Source organism: Tamandua tetradactyla, chromosome 3 (genome assembly GCF_023851605.1).
Source record: "Tamandua tetradactyla isolate mTamTet1 chromosome 3, mTamTet1.pri, whole genome shotgun sequence".
NCBI lineage: Eukaryota > Metazoa > Chordata > Mammalia > Pilosa > Myrmecophagidae > Tamandua > Tamandua tetradactyla.
In genome coordinates this window covers 102,087,821-102,113,630 of record NC_135329.1, presented here as the reverse complement: position 1 = coordinate 102,113,630, position 25,810 = coordinate 102,087,821, and the positions used below count along the sequence as shown (strand labels likewise).

General features: G+C 38.3%; 1 protein-coding gene across 14 annotated transcripts in view; it reads left to right on the top strand.

Moving 5' to 3' along the window:
• Nucleotides 1–25,810, top strand: part of NCKAP5 (NCK associated protein 5) — a 1,072,936-nt gene that overhangs the window by 728,224 nt on the left and 318,902 nt on the right. The gene's annotated exons all lie outside the window — the stretch shown is intronic.

The window sequence follows — 25,810 nt, the reverse complement described above, 5'->3', positions numbered from 1 at the left end:
ATTTGGGAACATTGTATTTTTTACATGATTTTTCTGTAAACCTACAACTGCTCTAATTAAAAAAAAATTACAGTTATTAAAAAATTAGTATGCTGGGTGAAAGAAACCAGACACAAAGTACTACATATTGAATGATTCCAGTTGTGTAAGATGTAAATATAAATAAATCTATAGAAACAGAATAGAGTAGTGGTTATGGAGGGCTGGTGAAGGATAGAGGGATTGAGAGGTGACTGTTCAGGGGTGTGGGGTTTTTCTTTTGAGGGTAATGTAATGTTCTAAAATTGATTGTGGTGATGGATGTACAACTCTGTGATTATACTAAAAGCCATTGCTTGTACTTTAGATGGATTCCATGGTATGTGAGTGTAGCTCAATAAAACTGCTTTAAAAACATCTGTAGAGGAGCCCTGATAAGCAAAAACATCTCTGAATTCCCCTTCTACTTTGTTTCTTTTTCCAGCTCATTCTTTTTAGTTGTTTGGGATGTCTTACTCATCCTTTTATGCATTCTTGTCACCCAGGTTGCCATTTCATTTCAGGGAAACTTAGGCTAGAAAAATTTTACAGTTAGACATGAAAGGGAACCATTAAGCATATATGATATAGAACAACTGGTTCCTTCACCTTCATCTGCTGAAGTATTTAAATGCAGGCAGCCCCAGTAAGATGTGAATGATCATAACAGTAACAGTGGGTCACCCCTTTTACAGTCTTGTGGTGTCCATTCCTCCATTCTGTGTTTGCTTGCTGGGGTTGATATACTACTTCTCATCTCTCCTTTTCCATATGGAATATATTTTGAATTCACTTTAGCTAATCTGATTTTGAAAATGAAAAAAATATATGGGTGAATGGAAACCCTAAGGGAGGATCTGCTTATGGGTGCAGATTTGGCACCACACGTATAACCTCAGGCTCCTCATTTTTTATATCTGTAAAATAAGGGGTTTTAGACTAGATAATGTAACATGAACACATATGCTTACTGTGGCCAAGCAATATAAATGGTTAACATGAGCCAGGTGTGAGAAAAATCAAGAATACTGTAGGCTTATTTTCTATTTTTCCACTTGCTAAGAGAATAAGTCTCAAAAGTTTTTTTTGTTGTTGTTGTTTGTTTTTTAATAATATCATTAAAAGACAAAGAGCCCTGCTTTTTTTTTTTTTTTTTTTTTTAAAGGAAAGACAGAGAGAAGGAAGGAAGGATAGAAGGAAGGAAGGAAGGAAGAAAGGGAAACATCTTTAAACATTTTCTTGTTTTATTGTATTCTGTTTCTCCGTTTTTGTTACATGGGCTGGGGCCGGGAATCGAACCGAGGTCCTCCGGCATAGCAGGCAAGCACTTTGCCCGCTGAGCCACCGCGGCCCGCCCAAGAGCCCTGCTTTTGAAAGCCATGTCATAGCAACCAACATCTGAATTAATGCAGGGACAATAGGGAGTGGTGGGGACTGCAGCAAACTGGAGAGTCTCTGCTGGTCTAAAGGGAGCACCCACAACTTGGCTACAGCAGATTCATACAACGCAGAAATATACACCAATGTGGACAGATGACCTAGTGTTTCAAAAGAAGATAAAGGTTCAGGTTTGCATGGGAAATTTCTTAGTCTGCAAATGATTGCTTATTTTTTAATACACAGACTAAATAAAACATGTGCTAGACAAAGGGCAGTCTCAGAACAGAAAGATAATTTCTAGAGGTTCTGCTCACTCTTAGAACTCTGGAATTTTGATGCCTGTGCTTGCAGGTCTTCAAGGTCTGGGTAAAGCATGGCATAGAATGGTCTACCTATGGTGTCTGACTTGCCAGTATTTACTGAAACCCATTATATACCAGTCACTGCTCTAAACACTTTACAGATATGAGCCTTGAGATCATGGAATTTTCACAAGAACTCTTTGAAATGCTTTCTATTATTTTCTTCATTTTACAAACGAGGAAACTGAGGCATGGAGAAGTTTTGTTTTTTTTCTTTGGTAGCTTGCTCAAGGTACTCAATGCCAATATTAGAGCACGTGAGTTCATTTGCCATACAAATGGAAAACAGGAACTTTATCAAGACTTGGGGAATCATTTTCCCAGAACACAGCACAGAGAGGTTGAGATGGTGCTCAGCAAAATTGCAAGGGTGACACCTCTTTACTATGCCCCATTTTCTTGTTTACTGAGCCCAGCTCCATTATTTATCTATTCATTTATTTTTAATGCAATTTTATTGAGATATATTCATACAACATACAATCTGTCCAAACTATACAAAAGCTCCCAGTATCATCACATAGTTCATCAATACATTCAATTTTTTTATCATCACATATTCATCAAGATCATTTTTAGAATATTCATATCAATCCAGAAAAAGAAATAAAAAGAGAAAACCATACATCCCATACCCCTTATACCTCCCTCTCATTGATCACTAATATTTCAATTTACCAAATATTTTTTATCCCTTACCCCCCATTATTTAATTATTTTTATCCGTATTTTTTTTTACTCATTTGTCCCTACTGTGGATAAAGGGACAGTCAGTCACAAGGTTTTCATATCACACAGTCACATTGTAAAAGCTATATATAGTTATACAATCTTCTTCAGCAATCAAGGCTACTGGAATACAGGTCAGCAGTTTCAGGTGCTTCCCTCTAGCCACACCAATACACCATAAGCTAAAAAAGAATATCTATATAATGGATAAGAATAACCTCCAGGGTAACCTCTTGACTCTGTCTGAAATCTCTCAGCCACTGAAAGTTTATTTTATCTCATTTCTCTCTTCCCCCTTTGGTCAAGGAAGCTTTTTCAATTTCATGATGACTGGTCCCAGTTTATCCTCAGGAGTCCTGTCCTACATTGTCAGGGAGATTTTCGCCCCTAAGAGTCATGTGCCACACGGGGTGTAGGGGGGTGAGTTCACTTGCTGAGTTGGCTTAGAGAGAAAGGCCACATTTTAGCAACCAAAGAGGTTCTCTGGGGGTGACTCTTAGGCATAATTCTAAGTAGGCTTAGCTTCTCCTTTGCAGGAATAAGTTTCATAGGGGCAGACCCCAAGATTGAGGACTTGGCATATTGAACTGATTGTCCCTAAGGCTTGTGAGAATATCAGGAATTTCCCAGGTGAGGGAGTTTAATATTACTTCCTCAGTCCCCAGACCCCAAGAGGATTTTTCAGAACTTTTTTATTCTCTGCCCAGATTACTCTGGGATGTTTTGGGGCATAACGCTAACGTGTACAAACCAACAAGATCTCACTCCCTATGTACTTATGGTGTTCAACTAAAATGACCATACAAGTTAAATTACGTAATATGCTACTCAAATTATAAATTTTGTAACAAATAGGCATCTCTTCCTTTGGTCTCACACAGAAATTGAAGTTTTAAAGACATAGACCATATCATCCTTTACCCTATATTCTGATTTACCTTAATTAATCCTATCCAGATTAGCTTTATTCATATCTCTACTTGAAGTCTGATCACTTTTTCAGTGTTTTTAACAATTACTGTTTGGGGCAATACTGACTTTCATAACCTCAGAGCTGTAACTCTGAGTCAGGTTTCACATAGATACCCAAAGTTCCAGGGAATGAACAGGTGATATGCAATCCATTATTTATTATTTATTTTTGATCTCTTAGCTTGCATTTAAAGCATGATAGCATTTTACTCACGTTATCTCCATTTGAAGTGATGTAATTGAAAATCAAAATTATTTATTTTTCCTTAAATACGTCCTTAAAAATATCCTCAAGTGTGATTAAGCATGCTATGCTTTGGGAATTAGAACCTTTCTAGTTATCCTAAAATCTGACAGTCATCAGATCTATATTAAGTTCCTTTTCTGTATATCAAAAGCACGTGACATAGCCTGGGGTTTCCACTCTTCAACATTAGCCCTGACTGGCAGGGTTTAATTGACTTTCCTAAATTATGATTCTTTTCAGAGGTAGAACCAGTATTAAAGGAAAGTTTTGACTTTAAACCTCACCTTTTTCTTTCCCAATAATGCTTTAACTGCACTTTAAGCAAATCCATACACTTAAGTCACAGAGAGAAAAATTAGGATTGAAAGTATGTATAATTAAACAATCATTTACAAAGATAGTTTCTAAAAGCTCATTTAATAGCAGTATCCTCATGTATGTAAGGTGTGAATTTTCCAAAACTCCAACATAATTTCAGTTTTTTTCATGAACATATGTATGACATAAGAGAAGATTCAAATATTTTTTATTTTCAAGATCCATGAGTCCTGGTTATATATCAGAATCACCTGAGAGACTTCTCACCAATGCAGGTATCTGAAGGTACCCGGTAGAATGACTAGAGTTGGAATTCTGCTTTATTTTGTTGATTGAAAGTTTGATGGGTCATATGATTCCTCTGGTCTGTTGATGTACGTCGGAAGTCAGTGAGCTACTTCAACACCCATCCAACCCACCCTCCCACCTCTCTCATTTTACAAAGTTTTGGGGCCCAAATCCTTACCCCAGTGCATGTTCTAATTATGTACACTGGTTCTTACACATGTGATACCTGATTCAAGGAGTGCCCGGGAAGTTAATTAGCCAAGAGAAGGAATGGAACTCTTTGGTGCACTTGACTGCAGCCCATGCAAGTTACTCAGTCATTTTTTTCTTCTTTTTCCATAATAAAATGTGGTAAACAAATGTGTATGTAGATCAGCAGTGACTACATTCCAGGAACACTGCAGTTGGAAAAAATAATCTACAATACCACTCAGTGTCTGTTGATAGATTGGCTAAAACATTGCACAAGTATTTTCAAAATTATAATATACAACAGGGAAATGAAGTATTTTTGTTGAGTGCTTTTATTTATATCTGTGACTTGTAATCTCAGTTAGTCTCAAGTGACTTTGATTCTGCCTTAAGAAATTTGACCTTTTCTTTGGATAGCTGTGAACTCTGAATAGCTTCCAAAGTAGGATGGTGATAAAGGAAGTATTTTTATTGTGCATTGCATTTTGAAAGGCTGAAACAGTTCCTTGAGGAAGCAGTGTTCTTTCTTTTTTGCTTTTCTTTTTGGTTTAAGCAACATTCTGTATATAAGAAGTTTAGGTAAAGAAGGCAGGTATTTTCAAAAAGAGTTGTATGCTTAGATTCAGGATAGCCAAAATATAGCCCTTCATAAATTAGGGACATTCCCTTTCTCCCTGAATTTATTCTATAGGATGAATTTTTTAGTTTTATATCCTAAGTACTTACTCCCCAGAACTCCAGAGGTTTTCAAAACAGTCTAATTTGGGAGCATCTGCTGGTTGGCACGTTGACTTAAGGAGAATATTCACTGCTGTAATTAAAAGCTCATATTAAATACTTTTAAAGGAATATAGGAGTTTGAAATAGACTCACTAAAAGTTTAAATAATTGCCCACATTTTTCTTAGCAATTTAAAAGTAACTGGTTTGATGGGTCCTGACTCTACCTTCTTGTTCTCAATTTCTATCTAAATTCTGCACAAAACATGAATACTTTTTCTGTTAGATGTTTTGACCTTGAACTGAACTCTTACCAAGTGAAAACAGAATATTGTTTCTCAGTTAAACAGAATGTAAGCCATGAATAAAACAGTGCCCCGGAACGTGCCTTTCCTTCCTACAGGTGAGCTGGGCATTGCCCATCTGTGAGTTGCTGCCTCAGCTCATGCCAGCAGTGGGCCAGACTTATTTTTGAATTACTAGGATTTCAGGTCAGGAGGTTCTGCAGATGGAATCCAAGAAGTGCTATCCTTCAGTAAGAGTGTAGCTGGGGCAAATACTTTGGGCTCTTCAGATCATTAACCAGGCACAACACATACCTTCCTCTTAGTAAATAAATGAATTTGAACAGAGCAAAATCATGAAGATATCAATCCTTGAACTTCCAATCCAATTTTGTTACCTCACTAGAGGCTACAAAACCATGTTTTTTAGATGTAGCATATCAATGCTTTATGAAATAGAGATCAACTGGTCTGTGGGGGGAAATGTGCAGTGCTGGAATTAGGAAATAGTTAAGAAAGAAGCAAAAAATTTTAAAAAACTGCTGTAAAAATATATATATACTTTCATTACTGATATCTCCTGTAAGCTAACTATTCCAGTTTGCTATCTGCCAGAATATAATATACCAGAAACAGAATGGCTTTTAAAAAGGGGTATTTAATAAGTTGCTAGTTTACAGTTCTAAGGCCAAGAAAATGTCCCAATTAAAGCAAGTCTATAAAAATGTCCAAATTGAGGCACCACAAGAGGTTACCTTCACTTGAGAAAGGCCGATGAAGCTCAGGGTTTTTCTCAACTGCAAAGACACATGGCGAACATGGTGGCATCTTCGAACTTCCTCTCCATGCCTCTTGCTTCATGAAGCTCCCCCAGGGGCATTCTCCTTCATCTCCAAAGGTTGCTGGTTGATGGACTCTAGTTCTTGTGTCTGTACTGCTCTGGTCATTCTCTAGCTTTCTCCAAAATGCTTCCTCTTTTAAAGGATTCCTGTAAAGTAATCAAGACCCACCTGGAATAGGTGGAGTCACATCTCCCTCTATTCAAAAGTTAATAACCACAATTGGGTGAGTCGCATCTCTGAGGAGATAATCCAATCAAGTCTCCAATCTATAGTACTGTATAGGGATTAAAAGGATGGCTTCTCCCACAAGATTGATTAGGATTAAAACATGGCTTTTCTAGGGTGCATAAATCCATCCAAACTGGCACAGTAACCTTTAAGCTATAGCCTATAAGCTATATCTATAGTCTGCTTTGATTTTTGTCTGTGCAAGGAGAACAGCATGGCCATGAAAAGGAATTGCCTGTATGGGGTTAGAGGAAAACAGCCTAGCAAGAGGTCTGCTGTCTGCATCTAAGCCTTTGCAGGATTCAGGTGTTAATTGGATGGGCCTCATCTTAGACAAATTGCACAGTCTCTCTGGTGGCTCAGCCTGTGCCCAAGTGTGGTTACCAGTTTCCTCCAGGTGATTCTAATATGTTGCTATGATTATGAACCAGTCACCTCCACCATCTCCACTGTGCTGTCTAGCCAGCTCTATTTGGTGAGACTTCATATGGATGTTTGACCTGCAGGGCTTGGGATCAATGGTAGTTCAATAATTGTTCCTTCATCCATTAATATTTTGAATATTGCTGTTACCTGGGAGGAGAGGTTACCTGATCTTAAACAACTTAACTCAGGTCTCAATTTCCTTTTCTCTGTAATGGGTATAATGAGGCTAAACAGAAGGTTATGTTTTTACCGGGTTTCTCTAGACATAATTTCATGTAACAGCTGGAGTTAATGTTTGATAAAGTGCTCAGCATGTAAGTATTTAAGTGGTAGTAGTATTATTATACAACAAGCCCTGGATGTCAACCCATCTGATCTTTTCCTTTTCACAGCCAAACTCTTCTTCCCATTTCCCAGCACCGTCCAACCCCACCTCTACTACCAGTGCCATGAACCTATGGAAAACCTAAAGGTTTGGCATTGGAGCAAATGAAAGAAGGATGAGATGTGTGGACCTCTCCGGAGTGCTAAGTTTAGGGTCAGATTGTCAGGCTGGATAGCCCTCCTTGGTGGTGTCCTCTCCCACCCCATGATCTATGTTCTCCCTGCCCATTCCCCAGTATTTTCTCACTTAAATACATTTCCCTGAAGTTCCATCCATTAAAACATCATTCTGCATGAGAAAAAATTTAGGAAGAGAGGATAGAAGAAGAAGTTAGAAAAGAGGATAATTCACATATTAGTGTGGACAAGTCTATCTGAGGACTTTGCTGTGTCATCTCAGAAAAGGGGATTTAAGATGAGTGATTTGGCAGGAAAAGAGATGGGCAAATAAGAAGGAACATTTATCCTTAACTTGGAATAATCTGGGTAAGACTTCACATTGGACAAGGATTTTTTTTTTTTGTTTGTTTGTTTTTTTTTTTTATTTTAAAGGAAAGACAGAGAGAAGGAAGGAAGGATAGAAGGAAGGAAGGAAGGAAGAAAGGGAAACATCTTTAAACATTTTCTTGTTTTATTGTATTTTGTTTTTCCGTTTTTTGTTACATGGGCTGGGGCCGGGAATCGAACCGAGGTCCTCCGGCATAGCAGGCAAGCACTTTTGCCCGCTAAGCCACCGCGGCCCGCCCTGGACAAGGATTTTTGAGGGAGAGAAACATTAGGAGATAGCATCTGGATACAGAAGCAAGAAAGCCAGCAAGCACCACTTACAGCCATCGTTCCAGCGGTTCACAAAGTGCCGTTCACTTATTGAAGGAGAAGGAAGCTGCTCCTCCTCATTGTCCATTTGCCTTCTTATTGTTAGGACCCAGCCTCAGACTGGTACTATCAATATCATAATAACTGCTGAAGGCCTGGCCTGCAATTCCAGTGGCCTTTTTTTGGCATGCTACATGTGGGGATGCACCCAGGTGCGAAAGGAGAAGTTCAAAGGGACTTTTGGAATACCCTCAGTGAATTGGAGTCTTGCAATGGCTAATATTTTTGTTTCATCTGTTCAAATGAATAAGGATCTCATTCATGATGTTTCCATTGTTTTGCAAATAGATCAAAATACATGTTTTTCCAAATGTGTTTTCTTTGGTATATCCGCCAACCCCACCCCTCATAAATTTTGTCTCCACTCAAAATTAATAATTATCACTGTAAACCCATTTTCTTCCATTTAGGTGAAGTCCAGCCTTTATTATGAATTACTAAGCTTGTGCTGTATTTATAAGTGATGGTCTGAAAACAATTCCATTTGCAAGTACTCCCTATAGCTTTTTTATTTCATTTACAAAATAAACGTAGTCTTACACTCTGAATGAAGATATATTTCTCTTGGTCACTGGATTTAATTCATCAAATCCTGCCATTAGTGTATTTTTTATTCTCTGTGCATTTTTATTGGCTTTGTTTCTCTATGCATTTAAACATCATTGTCACAATGATAATCAATGTGTTTTTAAAGTTTACAAAGTGATTTCACAACATTCTCTCATGTGGTCCTCACATTAACTCTTGAAATAGGAAGTCCAGGAAGTTTGAGTCCAGTTTACAGGTGAAGAAACTGACTTTTAAGAGAGGCAGTTGTTTTTCTAAGGGTCGTACAGGGAATCAGAGGCTGCAGTGGACCGAATTTTATGATTGAGCCTCATAATCCTGCAGGAGTGTCACTAATTACATTCTGCATCAATGGTTCTCAAATTTGACTTTGTCTTGGAATCATCTGGAGAGTTTTCATAAAATATAATGCCCTCATTCCACCCCATGGTTTCTGATTTAATTGGTCTGGGGTGCGGCTTGGGCACAGAAATTTAAAAATCCCACAGACAATTGTAATGTGCAGCCTAGACTAAGGACCACTAGGCTACCAGACATTAGACTTATCTGTATACTTTTCTTGTTCATCAGGCTTCCTGAGGCCAGCGTCCTGTTTAAATTAACCTACCACCCACATCCCCTCAGAGTGGCCTGTTTAAGACTCATGCTGTTTAAGACTGTTTAAGACTCATGCTGAACCTCTGAAAAAGGAATGAGTAAGTCAGTCCCTGAAGGACAGTAGGACTCACATTAAGTGGGAGGTCATTCTGTCTATGGGTACTTTGGTGAAAGATGGCAGAGGATTATGGGTATTCTGATGAGAGGCAGCAGAGGATTGTGGGTATTCTGATGAGAGGCAGCAGAGGATTGTGGGTATTCTGATGAGAGGCAGCAGAGGATTATGCGTATTCTGATGAGAGGCAGCAGAGGATTGTGGGTATTCTGATGAGAGGCAGCAGAGGATTATGGGTATTCTGATATGAGACAGCAGAGGATTATGGGCAGTCTGATGAGAGGCAGCAGAGGATTGTGGGTGAACACAGTTTTAGAGGCCAGCAATCTGGGTTTAGATCCTATGTCATTCAGAAGCGATGTTATATTTGGGGAGCTGCTTAACCACTCAGGGCCTTGTGGAGTTCACTCTTAACTGAGTTCAGTCTGTGGGTTGAAGGGAGTTCATTGCTGGGGAGGTCGTAGGTGTCAGAAGACAATTCTTTGTTTGGAGGGCATGAGGACATGGAGCTGATAAGTGAGCAAGTCACTCAGGAAAATGACTGGAGCATGGGGTGGGCACAGTTCAGACACCCCTACATGGATGGACTGGGAACCTCTTAGAGGTATCTGAGGAAGCGTGAGTGTTGAGGAACTACTGCTGATAGGAAGGCTATACTGGAAATGGAAAATCATTTCACTAACATAAGTAGGAGAGAACTATGAACATGATAAAAATAAGACAGGATTCCTAAATTCAGCCTAGTTAGTGTTGCCTGCCACCTGAGATTGTGACCTGTTTTCCTTTTTAAAAATTAAAAGAATTGGTTTCCAAAGTGTCTTGTCTCATAAAGACTCCTGACTCTCCTACCATTGGATGGGGTAATCTTGGGTGTACAAAAACAGCTGAGGTAGATGGATTGGAAGCATCTGGGGATGCTAGACAGTGTCCTTACTGCTTGGTAGGAGTTATAGCCAGAATGCTTCAGGATTAATATTTTTAGAGATGGGAGAAGTCTATGAAATGACCAACCAGTAACTTGGGGATCAGGACTGCTGAGAAAGCATTGTATAATGTCAAGATGTATTGGGTAGCCAGGAGTGCAGGCTGTGTTAGCCAGCCTTTATTGCATGAGGTGGCCATCCATGAGTTCCTAGGGGAAGAGTTGAAGTGGGGCCTGTGAGGGTCAGTCATCCATGGGGATGAATAGTTTGGTTGGCTAGTTAGGTGCTCAGAAGTGGGGTCTGTGAGGGTCAGTTATCCATGGGGATGAATAGTTTGGTTGGCTAGTTAGGTGCTCAGAAGGAGGGGTGGTAGGCAAGATTTAGGTAACTCAAAATAACCAACTCTAAAAGCTGAAAGGCCCCTCCTACATCCAACCACCTAATTTTGTAAATGAGGAAAAGGTACATATCACAGTTAAGCGAAGTGGCTTTTCCAAAGTCACACTGCCCATAAATGGTGTACCTGGAACCAAAACCCAGCTTAGTAGCTGGTTGTTTTATTGTTTGTTTTTTGTTTTTCTTCTCCTTGAGGCAACAGAAGATTTAGCTGGTTGTTTAGCAGTAAGATGGCAATTGGTAGACTGTAGAAGACTACCCACTGGAGTAGTTTGGAGTTCACATTGGAGTTCACAAAAGATGAAAGAGCCATTAAATTGATTTCCACGCCTGAAAAATGAGGTTTTGTGTGGTTATTCTTTAACTGGCACCACCACCGCCACCTGTACCTCTCATAGGAACACGACAGCTATGAAGCCATAAAGCTGACTATCCTAAAACACCCTGGAAATTTCTGGAGACATAGAGATCCAGTATTAATCACGGTACTCTGTCCCACTTTCCTCCTTCCTGGGGTTACCCAAAAGAAGAACTATTTGACCAAGGCACCACAATTTGTCAGTTCATTAGTCTTTAAATGCACAGAGATTTTGCGTGAGGAAAATGGTTAGTCTATTTTTGAACGGCCAAGTTTGAGATGCACTTTTATATTGCCTTTTTTCCTATCATCTGTTAACTTTTCTAATTGTCTGTCTTTTAGGATCTCTTGTATTTCCACTAATTTGTCTAAATTTCCTTTCTTTTCTTACCAAGATGAATCATCTGGCAGGGTGACAAGGTGTCTTCACCCTGCTCTCTTCTCCTCTCCTCCCACTGTGGTTTAAGTGACTTATCAGGATATACTTCCCACTCCATGACAAAGAAGTGCCTCAGGTGATAGTTTCCTGCCATTTCCAGGGGCAAGGGATAAAAATAATAGTTTTAGCATCAAAAAAAAAAAAAAAAACAAGACACGATTTCTGGCAAAATTCTTCCAGTAAACTCCTCAAACAATTGGGCCTTACTCAGTGCCCTGAGTTTTGCCTGATTAGAGAGAGCAGGTATTATATAAAATTGTGCTGGAAAATGTATCATTATTGCTTTATCCTTAAGTTCCATTTAGATGTGAATATGTGAGGTCTCTCTCTATTCTGACCTGAGCTGCTAAGAGAATTTACTAGATTATGCATCTTTAACTTTCAAAAAGTACAACTAAAGCTCCCCATTAGAGCTCTTCTTTTGGGTAACCCCAGGAAGGAGGAAAGTAGAAGAATAGAGTACCTTGATTAACAGTGGGTCTCTATGTCTCCAGAAATTCCCAGGGTGTTTTAGGATAGTCAGTTTTATGGCTTCAACCTGCTCTGTTCCTGTGAGAGATACAGGTGGTGGTGGTGGCACCAGTTAAAGAATAAGCACACAAAACCTCATTTTCCAGGCGTAGAAATCAATTTAATGGCTCTTTTATCTTTTGTGAAAATATTCTATCAGTTCTTTGCTTTATGCTTTTAATAGCAAAATAGTTGCTTTAAAAAAGTTTTTCTTGAAAGTACTTAGGAATATTTAAGTAATCCGGCCTGATGCTTATCACAGTGGTGTTGAAGTCTGTCATCAGAGATAAAACAAGGATGATGTCACTCATCAATCAGCATCATCATGTTCAACAGTTTTGGAGACATATATTGAGTGCCTACTGAGTTGGTGCAGGGTGTGGCAATAAGAATGTGGTATAGAGGATGTTACCCCTGCCTGCACACATCTTACATTATAATTGGGACCCAGTCAATTGCATAGTAGGTCTATTTACTGAACCTGGAATGACAAGTTCTCTTCTCCATATGAACTGAAGTTGTTATCATCAGCATCAGCATCAGCATCAGCATCATTTGAATGCTTAAAGGATTCTTCCTTAGAGAAGAAATTGTTTCCCAATTCAGTTCAGTTGAACAAACTCAGAAGATAACATGAATTTTTCTCTGCCAGCCATTGCCAAAAATAAAAAAAAAAAGAATGTTTTGACCATATTTTCTGAACCAAAAATGAGTACATATCAGTTATCTGACAGTGTGTATTTATGGAGACAGTGAGAGAGATAGAAATTGTTTAAATGTATTGTTTTTTTTTTTTTTTTTTTTTTTTTTAGAAATCATACCATTCTACATATGCACTCAGTAATTCTTAACATCATCACATAGATGCATGATCATTGTTTCTTAGTACATTTGCATCGGTTTAGAGGAACTAGCAACACAACAGAAAAAGATATAAAATGTTAATATAAAGAAAAGAAATAAAAGTAGTAGTAATAGTAAAAAACAACAACAACAAACAAACCAACAAGCAAACAAAAACAAAAAAAACCCTATAGCTCAGATGCAGCTTCATTCAGTATTTTAACATGATTACTTTACAATTAGGTATTATTGTGCTGTCCATTTTTGAGTTTTTGTATCTAGTCCTGTTGCACAGTCTGTATCCCTTCAGCTTCAATTACCCATTGTCTTACCCTGTTTCTAACTCCTGCTGAACTCTGCCACCAATGACATATTTCAAGTTTATTCTCGAATGTCCGTTCACATCAGTGGGACCATACAGTATTTGTCCTTTAGTTTTTGGCTGGATTCACTCAGCATAATATTCTCTAGGTCCATCCATGTTATTACATGGTTCATAAGTTTATCTTGTCTTAAAGCTGCATAATATTCCATCGTATGTATATACCACAGTTTGTTTAGCCACTCTTCTGTTGATGGAGATTTTGGCTGTTTCCATCTCTTTGCAATTGTAAATAATGCTGCTATAAACATTGGTGTGCAAATGTCCGTTTGTGTCTTTGCCCTTAAGTCCTTTGAGTAGATACCTAGCAATGGTATTGCTGGGTCGTATGGCAATTCTATATTCAGCTTTTTGAGGAACCGCCAAACTGCCTTCCACAGTGGTTGCACCCTTTGACATTCCCACCAACAGTGGATAAGTGTGCCTCTTTCTCCGCATCCTCTCCAGCACTTGTCATTTTCTGTTTTGTTGATAATGGCCATTCTGGTGGGTGTGAGATGATATCTCATTGTGGTTTTGATTTGCATTTCTCTAATGGCCATGGACATTGAGCATCTCTTCATGTGCCTCTTGGCCATCCGTATTTCTTCTTCTGGTAGGTGTCTGTTTAAGTCTTTTTCCCATTTTGTAATTGGGTTGGCTGTCTTTTTGTTGTTGAGTTGAATAATCTCTTTATAAATTCTGGATACTAGACCTTTATCTGATATGTCGTTTCCAAATATTGTCTCCCATTGTGTAGGCTGTCTTTCTACTTTCTTGATGAAGTTCTCTGATGCACAAAAGTGTTTAATTTTGAGGAGCTCCCATTTATTTATTTCCTTCTTCAGTGTTCTTGCTTTAGGTTTAAGGTCCATAAAACCACCTCCAGTTGTAAGATCCATAAGATATCTCCCAACATTTTCCTCTATCTGTTTTATGGTCTTAGACCTAATGTTTAGATCTTTGATCCATTTTGAGTTAACTTCTGTATAGGGTGTGAGAGATGGGTCTTTTCATTCTTTTGCATATGGATATCCAGTTCTCTAGGCACCATTTATTGAAGAGACTGCTCTGTCCCAGGTGAGTTGGCTTGACTGCCTTATCAAAGATCAAATGTCCATAGATGAGAGGGTCTATATCTGAGCACTCTATTCGATTCCATTGGTCGATATATCTATCTTTATGCCAATACCATGCTGTTTTGACCACTGTGGCTTCATAATATGCCTTAAAGTCAGGCAGCGCGAGACCTCCAGCTTCGTTTTTTTTCCTCAAGATGTTTTTAGCAATTCGGGGCACCCTGCCCTTCCAGATAAATTTGCTTATTGGTTTTTCTATTTCTGAAAAATAAGTTGTTGGGATTTTGATTGGTATTGCATTGAATCTGTAAATCAATTTAGGTAGGATTGACATCTTAACTATATTTAGTCTTCCAATCCATGAACACGGTATGCCCTTCCATCTATTTAGGTCTTCTGTGATTTCTTTTAACAGTTTTTTGTAGTTTTCTTTATATAGGTTTTTTGTCTCTTTGGTTAAATTTATTCCTAGGTATTTTATTCTTTTAGTTGCGATTGTAAATGGGATTCGTTTCTTGATTTCCGCCTCAGCTTGTTCATTACTAGTGTATAGAAAAGCTACAGATTTTTGAATGTTGATCTTGTAGCCTGCTACTTTGCTGTACTCATTTATTAGCTCTAGTAATTTTGTTGTGGATTTTTCTGGGTTTTCTACATATAGTTAAATGTATTTTAAATTAAATTTCTGCCCAGGAGTTTTGGATATATGGCTGCTGTAGGTACAAAAACATAATAGTTATGTAGCTAGCTACCCACTTACCTTAAATTGCTGACAATCAAATTATCAGTTCATTTTGGGTTGGCGATTTCTCAGTCCACAATCTCAGCTTCTCTTTGGAAGGGTTCTGTCACTCCTCTTCTATGAGTTGTTTCAGAAAGATTGGGGAAGGGCAGCGGTAAATTGCAAAGATTGACATTGTTATGAATGATTTTATTCCAAATTCCAAGAGTTTTAGTGTAACCATTAACCACAGAAACTCCCCATCTATGTAAAATGCTTACCCTTTTTTGGTTTCTTTCAAGTCCGGTTGCACTCAGGCAACCACCCACGGGCAAGAAAGCATACTTTCTCTTGCTTATTTCTTAAATGTCCAGTCATCTGGGACATGTCTTTAATGAAAATTAGGGCTCGTTTTTTTCCCATACCATTCCATTCCACAGTAAGATTCTCCCTTTATGTAAAGCACCTTTAGAATCAAAAATTTTTTCAAAGAAATAAATGTTGATAGATGGAACAGGCAGTAAAAGCATCATCTGAAAATTTATTAATGTTAACTCCACGGAGCTGTTCAATATAGAAGATAGCCCACAGTATTGAAGAGCGTTTTGAGTGAAGAATAATGTGGAGTAGATGTGGATTGATAGGCCAGTGGTTGTGGGTTCATATTAGAATCATAAAGAAAACACTTTCTTCTCTTATCCATCATAGACGTTTAATCTTGGGGATTTTACTGTGTGCTTAGCTCACTTTGTAAGTCAAATCCAGGGATGAGAAAGAGGAGTTTTATATGTTTTTCCTGACAGTAGTAATGTTAAACTGTAAACAAATTGGGATGTTCTTTTAAAGTCCTGTGATTTATCTGACGCTATTCTTTCCCCTTTAAAATTTAGTATGCTAGTGCCGAACAAAAGCTGCTAGTGATCCCTGGGAACGTTGTTATGGTATTTGCTGAAGTGCTATCTAAAGTGACAATATATTCTGCACACCTCCCCACCACCAGAAAACAAATGAGTAAATAAATCACAGAAGCTGAAGCAACCAGGGCTCTCTGGGGCGGCTGTCAGCCAGACAGCTGGCCTCGCCATTTCCATTTCCCTTGTCTTATGTTGTGTATTTATATTTTGAACTAATTGAATCATCGTTAACTATGGAAGTGGTAATAGTTTGCTAAACCTCTTCTGCTGATAATGATCAGAGGCCAGAGCTGACATCACTGATAAAATCACCAACTCCATAGAGGAATGGCCTGGAAGCCCTAGGAGAGATGCTGTCAGTGGCATGGTTCACAGTTGGATAAAGAGTACAGATTCTCAGGCAGAAGTACCTTTAGGACAAAGCTATACATGCATGTGAATGTCAGAAAGAGGTCTCTAAGTCTGTTGAAAGAGCATGACATTTGAAATCAGAAGAACTGGATTTAAATTCTGGCTCAACCATTTACAATTAAACAGGTCAGTTAATAGCTTTGTCTGAGCCTGTTGCCACATCTTTAAAGTGGAGTCCAGGGTATTTGCCCTGTGAGTACTATGAGAAATCATCTGTATGAGGTAGCTATACAAATATTAGATGCTCTTAATTATGGCTTCTCTTTTCTTTCAAGAACTTGACATTTTGTGCTGATACCACCCCAGTCTCTGCCTTATGTGATGAGTCCTAGATTATAGCTTTTCATGTTTTTACTATAATTTAGCGAGAAGATTTAGTATGTAGTTTGGCTATTCAAAAAGAAGAGATTCTGTTCTAATTTCTGACTTCTGCCACTGACTACCTGCCCAAAGTTGGCTGTCTCATCATATCCCTTTGGTTTCATTTTTCCATCTTCAAGTTACACATCTCTGAGTACTTGGGTTTTTTATTATTATTATTATTATTATTTGTTGCTGCATAGCACTAAGAAATAAGGGCAGTCCTCATCAGAAAAATAATGAATGACCTGGGACAGAGTGTAACTATTATCCTCAGCATATATCCATATAAATAATAATAATAATAATAATAATAATAATAATAATAATAATGATGAAATGAGTGAATTTTCTTTATCTTTCTAAAGACTTGCCGCCAGGGAAGTCTTGGGATTATTCCTTCCATGAGCAAATACCCTCAGACGGGACACATGTTGGACATGATTTCCTGTAAGTGTTGAATATTTTTCCAGCAACACTTATTAATGTCATTCACCAGGCTTTCATTTCTTACAGGCAAGGAATGGAAAGTGTGAAATGCAAAGATTGGACTAGATGGAGCATATGACAGAACCCAAGAACCGTAGACAGCAAAAAAGAAGGGGGTGTTCTTTTAAGAGAAAAAAAGTAGAAATACACTTATGAAAAGAAACACAACAATTGTATTAAGCATGACAGGTATCTTCTAGACAGAGCAAACCATAGTGGCATTGTGTATTGAAATCTCTGAACTTCAATAATGATCGAGGTGTGATCCTCCAAATATGAGTTTTTAGAGGAGTTTAAAGTCATAGAAATTGAAAGCTAGAAGGGACCCTTTAGTTAGTCTATTTCTGTGCTTCTTGTTTTAGTTGAAGAAATTGAGAGACAGAGAATTTATGTGGCTTGACTAAAATGGCATAGTTGGTCAGTGACAGAGTTAGGGCTGAGATGTAGATTTCTTATTTCTATTCATAGGCTTGTTAAAAATGGGGCTGTCCCTACATTGAGACTATGAAACTTGTGAGGTAGAATTTGGTGGACATCAAGAAAAAGAGATGGGTCAATGGGATGATTCTTCCTTTATCCCTTATCAGATGAAATCCCAGTTTGTCCAATCTGACATACACTTCCTTTCCCCCTATCCTAATTGTGGGATTCTTTAATTATCCTTATGAGCCTGGGCTCAGAGCTAGTATCACTTGCTAACTAAATGCTGTTGAACAGTATTGTGTTTATTAACTCATTACTCAGTGAAATATTTATTGAGTCCCAGTGATGGGGTGAGGACAGAAGAAGTGCAGTGTTGTGGTCACACCTTTGCACACACAACCAGGCAACCACACACACCCAGTGAGGCTGAGTTTAAAGAAAAGGAGAGTGGACGTATTCTGATTAATCTTATTATTTTTCTTATAATAGAAATTCTGAGCCCAATTTGACAACCAAATATAACTCTTCTACCTCATTTGGAACACTGAAGTCACCTTATTATTTTATTTAAAAAGGGGGTGGGGATACAAGCAAGTGTATTTTTATATTAGGAAGGTGTTTCAAGCAGGAGAGATGTAGACATATTTCCTTTCCTTGTTGCAGACATAGAGCCTATGTCTTGGAACCTTAGATCCCCTTGCTCTAGAAGCCATAATGATAATAAGTTAAAGATTGTTAATGTCATCTACTTCCCTGAAAAGAAACAGTAATAACATAGTGGGGCCTGGCGACTCAGAACTTGGCTAGAAATTTCCCACAGGCCTTTCATTCATACTAATATAGAGCAATTTCTATTGCATTGATCAAAACCTATGACATCAATCTGTGAAGTAAGATTTAGCAAGCTCTGGCTGCCTTCCTGATTCGTAGGGTGAGTCTGTCCCCTTTTGCTTATTTATCCTTCCTGTCCCAGTATACTAGTAACAGGCATTACCTGTTTTATCCAGTGAGTATTGGTCTGTTCATTTACTTATTACTAATAAAAAAATTAAATCAAATGTGCAGCTTCAGAAGCTCATGTAAAGTCATATGCACTGTATGCTGGAGCATCTTCTCCAGAGACCCTGCAACTTTAATGTGCGTTAGTATCATCTGAGGTGTTCACTGAAATTAAAGATCCTCCATATCTATGCTAACCCCCCTCCAATCCGCTGTCTACAGTGTACCAGAGAACTATTTCAGAACATGCATCTAACCATGTCACCTCCCGCCACACACACACAAACACACACACTCATGACAACAATTGATGGTGTCATGTTGCCCTTCGGTTAAAACCACAATTCCTTGACTTGTGGCCTTGCGCCATCTTCCACCCCACCCTAATTTCCCTCCCCAGCTATACTGTCCTTAGTTCAGACTTTCTTAGTTATCCTCTTACCTGCCACTTCATGGTCATTTCCTAATTACTCTCAAAGAACCTTCAGATCTCAATTCAATCTGGGAAGCCTGTGCTGACCTTTCTTTCACATCCACTATTATCAGTTTCCTTAACACTTTGAAACTCTATATCATAGTCCTATTTGCTTGTGAATTCTGATTAATAACTGTCTCCTACCTTAAGACTGTAAGCTCCATGAGCACAGCAGTCACGGGTGTTTTTATTTACCTTTTTGTCCCTGGAATCTTTCACAGCGCCTGGCACAGAGTTGCTGTACAGTAAATATCTGTGGGATGGATGGATTAATTCATTATAAAGTCTGGTGGCCTAATGTTAACTAAATGCTGTTGAATGGTATCCTGTTTATTAAGTCATTACTCACTGAGGGAAACATTCATTGAGTCCCTCTGAGTGCTGAGCTGGGGAAAGTTGGATACCTGAAGAGGAATAAGATACCTTTACACATATTGGGGAAAGGTGTTATGGTCATTTTCCTCTACGGTATGTTTTTAAAGCCAACTAACACATATCTGAATTATAAGTGGCCTTCAGGGAAGAGCTAAGCTGACTGTTCTTTGGACTGACTGAGCTCCCTGGGCTGTCATCTGTCTGAGTTGAGCAGATGCAACCCAGCACTTGTTGTTGATTGATATTATTTTAGTTAGGCTTGATGATGCTAACTACTTGAGAACAAAAGATGAAGACTCCCTCAAGGGTGAATCATTACTCTGGTTACCACTTAGAGAAACTTACAGCTCTGAAGATTGCTTTATGTACCTACAAGTCAAAATTTTTATTTAAACCCTTGGATGCAAACTGAGCTCCTAAATCTTTAGCTTCCTGAATACCAGCTGGTATTTGTTGAGGCGAACAAGCTTATGGTCTCGACTATATATGAAATATGTGGGGAGTGAAAGTTGTTTGTGTGGTGGCCTCACTTTTATAGAATTCACTGCTGATTAAAGTCCATAGAAATAAAAACAGGTCACCCCTGAAATCAACTCATACTCTTCAGTTTGGCTTCCCCGAGAGTGGACCTGGCTTATTTTTTTGTTTGTTTCTCTTACAGCAGCTCACAAGCAGGATACATTTTATTTAGAAGCATATATTTTTTTCTGGCATCCCTTTTGCTCCCTTCTTCTTACAGTATATATCCCAGGTGATTAATTTTCAAAAAAACTAAATTTTCTCATTTTGTTTGACTCAAATACATAAACTTACCTTTTTAAAATCTGGTCATGTTTTTTTATGATATCTTATTGCTAGCTATTCCAGAATTGATGTTTGTGATCTTTTTATCAGGTTAAGTCATATTTTCCATCTCTTTCAGATCTCTCTCTCCTCCACCTTTTTCTCCCACTTAAATTTTTCTTTTGCTCCTCTATTCACTTTAAATATGTCCTTTCCATCTTCATTTTTTTCTCTTTATTACAGTCTACTATAACTCTCTTATTGAAAATTGATTAAGGAGAGTGGAGGAAATGACACCTACCAGATTTATTTCAGGACATTTGAGAAGGTAAAGCATGAAGGAAAAGCTTTAGTCTGTGCACAGCATGGAGATGTTGCTTTCTGCCTGGGTCGGTGTAACCTCAGAGCACCACACAAGCCTCCTTTCTCTGTAGTAGGCTTTGGCAGTGCCACCCACATCTGGAACCATTCATGCATTCCACTCCCTTCCAACTACCAGTGTTCCTAAGAGCACTTTTATGCCAGAACTGAATGCCTCACTGCCTGTGACAAGCCAGAAGTGCCAGGAAATTAACACCCCAGGAGCTCTCCTCAATGAGTAATTCTTATAGGGTTGGTGTATAAACACCCCAACTCCCTCACTCCTGGGATGGGATAATTCTAAGGCATGTGTTTTGCACTATTTCCTTGTGTTTCTCATGGGATTAAGCGTCAATTGCTTTTTATATACCATCGGGGGAAAAAAAAACTTTTTATTGTGATAACATATATACAACTCAAAATTTCCCCTTTTAACCACTTTCAATTGTACAATTCAGTGGTATTAATTATATCCACTACATTGTGCTACTATCACCATTCTCCATTGCTGAAACTCTTTCATCACCCCAAATAGAAACTCTGTCTACACATGAAGCCATAACTCCCCAATTCTACTGCCATGCCCCTTCCCCCACTGTTGGGCCCCTGGTTAGCTCTAATTTGTTTTCTGCCTTTGTGAATTTGCTTATTCTAGGTAGTTTATATAAATGCAATCACACAATGTTTTGTCCTATTGTATCTGGCTTATTTAGCTCAAAATGGTGTTTTCATGGATCATCCATGTTGTCACATGTATCAGAACTTCCTTCCTTTTTATGGCTGAATAATACTCCATTGTGTGTATAGACCACATTTTGTTCATCCATGCATCAGTTGATGGACACTTGGTGGCTTCCTCTCCTTCCTTGAATCACTTCTCCTACTTCTCTTCTAATGTTTCTTGAATTTCCCAAACAATATTTACATTAAAATCCTAGTTCTTAAAAAACTCAAGTTAGAGACTAATGATTTAGAAATGATGGCTGAGAAATTTAGTCTTTGTAAAGTAATACTTTGCTGGGAATTACATTTTAAAACTGACTTTTTCACTAGTTGCCCTTCATCTTCTGCATTCTCAGCTCAGGTCTCATTTTCATACATTACCACCTTTGCTGCGAGCATTCCTTCTCCTCTTTAGTTCTTCAAACAATTCAGTGTTCTCCATCTTAAAAAAGATTTGCACTTGTATCTGCAATGACCCTCAGGTATAATTCTTTGTATTTCCTTCCCTTCTCTGCCAAACTTTCAAATGAGTGCCTAAAAACTCTGCCTCTGTTTTATCTCCTTTCACTTTCTGTTTAACCACTGGCAGTTTGGGTACCATCGCTGCACTTTAGGAAACAGCTCTCAAGTCCCGAGGAACAGCCTTCTTATTGCAAAATCCAGTGGTCCTTTTTCTACTTTCTTGTTATAGCTGTTATCGTTGAGTATACTGATCACATTTTTTCCTGAAAAATATGTCCTGAGTAATTGAATTCTTAGAACTTTACATCAGAAAGAACATTTAGCACAACCCCTTCACTTTACATATGGGGGAAACTGAGTCCTAGAGATGTTAAATGGCTTGCCCAGCTAGACATGAAAACATAAAGACTGGGCTTTGAATCCAGGGCTTTTGAACTTCCAACCAGTATGAGAACTGCTTTGGTAAGTCCCGACTGAAAACCTTTAAAGAATTTCTAGTTTTTATTCTTTTATATATAAAGGTGTCCAGTTGGTCACACAGCCCATTCTCCATTGCAACAGCCAGGATGATGCTTTTAAAATGTAAATCTGAACCTCTCACTCTGCTGCTTATGCTCCAATGCCTCTTCACATTGCTTAGAGTAAAACCCAAGCCCTTTCTATGGCTTGCAAGACCCTCCATAGTCTAGCTCCATCTTTTTCATCTTGTATCCTACTATTTCTCTCTTAAAGTCACTATATCAAATCACATGGCCTCTCTCTGTGTCCCAGCATTTGCTTTGCTGTTCCTTGTGTTTGGAATGCTTCTCTGCAAGACCATTGCATGGCCACTTACTTCTCATTATTTGGTCTCAGCTCAAAGGGCCAACTCCTCTGATAGGCTTATCATGATATTACCACATCTAGCATTGCTCCTAATGTACATGATGCTTTATTTTCTATATAGCATTTACCACTGTCTACAATTATATTATGTACTGAATGGATTTGGAGTTTGCCATGTTTAGACCATTAGACTATAAATCCATTGAATACAAGAACTTTGTCTTATCTACAGCCATATCTCCAGCACCCATGGCAGCAAATGGCCAATAGTCGGTGCTCAATAAACATTTGTTAGATGAACAAATGAATGAATGAATTGTGTCTGAATTTTTCTGTCTCATTTCTAAGAATTTTTTCTCTCTCTTTTTGTCTCAATCCTATTTCTATGCTCTCAAAAATTTTTTCTCCACTGTAATCAAACTGATTTCCTTGTTACCTGTTTTAGTTTTCTGCCTGGCAAAACAAATCCCATGCAATGGGGTTGGCTTAAACAATGGAAATGTATTGGCTCATGGTTTTGAGGCTAGCATAAATCCAAAATCATCTAGGCAAGGCTTTCTCCCAGAAGACTGGCATTCTGCAGCTGGCTGCCAGCATTCCTTGGTCCTTTCCTTTTCTGTCACATGGAAATACACACAGAGGCCTCTTATGGCTTCTGTTTTCTTTTCCAGGTTCCATTGGCTTACTGCTTCTGGATGCCCCCTGTGGCTTCCTCTCCTCCTTCAGCCTTCTCTGTGAAGCTTTAATTATTAGGATTAAGACCCATCCTGAGTCTGTTGGCTCATACCTTAACAAGGGTTCACCTATTTACAAGGGGAACCTATTTACAAGGGTTCACACCCACAGGGATGGATTAAATTTAAGAACATGTCTTTGTAAGATTCATAGTTCCAAGCTATCACATGACCCCATAAAGACAAAACTCATTCATGATGAGGAGCCTTTGTTTTAATTTTCTGTTTGACTAAAGCTTCCACCTTTTGCCTGCCTACCAATTCAAGTTGTATCATCCTTCAAAGAGTATGTTAGGTTTCATTTCCATGAAATCATGTTTCTCTGTTCCAGCCCTCATTAGTTACTACTTCTTTTAGTTGAATAAAATGACCGTTGTATTTTATATAATCTAAAAACTCATGTATAATCTATGTCATCTTGAATTGTTTATAGTTGTTTCACATAATTTTTAGAAACGGTCCCTAGACACATATATGTGTGCTTATGTGTGTGCATATGTAAACATGTATTTGTAGATGTACATAGGTATTAGCTTCATCTGCACAGTTAAGAGACAAAATAACAAGAGTCTTTGAAGTTAAGTAGTGTTCCCAAAATCATTTTCCGTCTGGTAAATGGCAGAGCTGAAATTGGACTGACAGGTGCTATAATTTTTGGTTTTCTGTTCCCCACCCACACCAGTGACTTTTCTTTGTTTGTCTTTAATTACCTAAGAACACTGAATCTTACATAGAACCTCAACTCACACACGCGCGCATACAAGGTGGAGTTTACTGAGACACTGATGAAAAACAATAATTCACACAGTAGGAATTGTAGATGGTGATATTTATGAGAACAGTTTGCTTTACAAACCCAGTTTAGTGTTTATTTCAGTAAGTCCAGATCTTGAAAGATAAGTAGAAGGGCCTTTGTGCTTCAAAGCTAAGTTGGTAGCAATCCCTGAAAATCTTACATCCCTTAGTATAGAAAGGAGAGTCTCACCAGAAGCCAAACCTTAAGCAAAAACTCAAAGCTATAAAATGATATTATGACCTGGATCTGTGTCCTGGGGGAGGATGAGTATCTGAAACCTGCTGAAATTTAGTAAGGCTGGATGCACGCCTGCTGTGGGGAAGCCAGCTTCCAGGCCTGATTTCATAAAGAGCTTCTGCCTTCCTAATCAACTGTACACTAACAGGACACTCAGATATGTGGACTGAGGGGTAGGGTAAGAAGAGAGAGAAATAAATCACAGGAGAAATTTTATTCTGAAATCTGCCCAAAGCAGATTAGCATGGCCCAAGTCACTGGGTTGGTTGTCTCCAATATTTTAAAATTTCGTATTATGACATGTTTGGGTTTTTTTTTTTTTACTTTTTACATACTTCATAATTTATTTTCTAAGAGGAATTGAAATCTTTTTTTAAATTTTTGAAAACTCCCAAGCACCTTGATGAACACAATTTGAAAATTTCATTGTTCCTCTTCTGCTGTTTTTTCTAAGTAGTTTGGGTCTTGAGGGTAAGAATCATATCTATTGTACTTTCATATTTGCAAATGATTTTTGCCTAGTGCTAAGTATGCAGAGAGCTCTCTCCATCGATAATCTGATTTAGTCCAGATGGTTGTCAACCTGTTGTTTAAAGGCAAAGATTTCTTCAGTACTGGGGTTAGAATTAAATAGTATGATGGTGTCCAATGGCTCTGTGACTAGAAGTCTTGATATATGTACAAAATGCATGAGTTTTTTGTTTCATACAATATTCCCTTGACTTTTCTTTATCCCTAGAAATTGAAAGCCAATCATAAAGTACAAATGAACAGTTCTCAACTTCTGAAAGGCTGCCAGAGACAAAGTTGAATGAGGAGCTTCTGATAGAGGGAAGATACGATAACATTTTATGTCTACCTCAAAGCTATACTCCAAATCCTGGAGTGCTAGAAAAGGGACTAAGGGACCCTTAAGAGCTGTGTCATTATTGAGCTGAAGGAACTAATTGGTTTTAGCTTAAATACTGAAGTGGTTGTTCTTTTCAATATTTTGTGATATTTTATATTCCCTTAAATTAATTAAATGGTTGCATACCCATATGTCCAGGGACTTCAGGGATTCTATTTTTGAGAGCTATGCCATTCAGAAATCGAGGTATCCAGGTTAATTTTTTTGGTTTAAAGCACACTGAATTCCATTTTGCAGATAAAAGTAGACTAACTGCATGACTTCAACTAAGGCTTGCTGGCTGGGTCACTTCTCCAGCTTGCAGAGGACATCTGCATTTAGGGGTGGTGACCCAATGGCTTTGTCCTGGTAGGGTTCAAT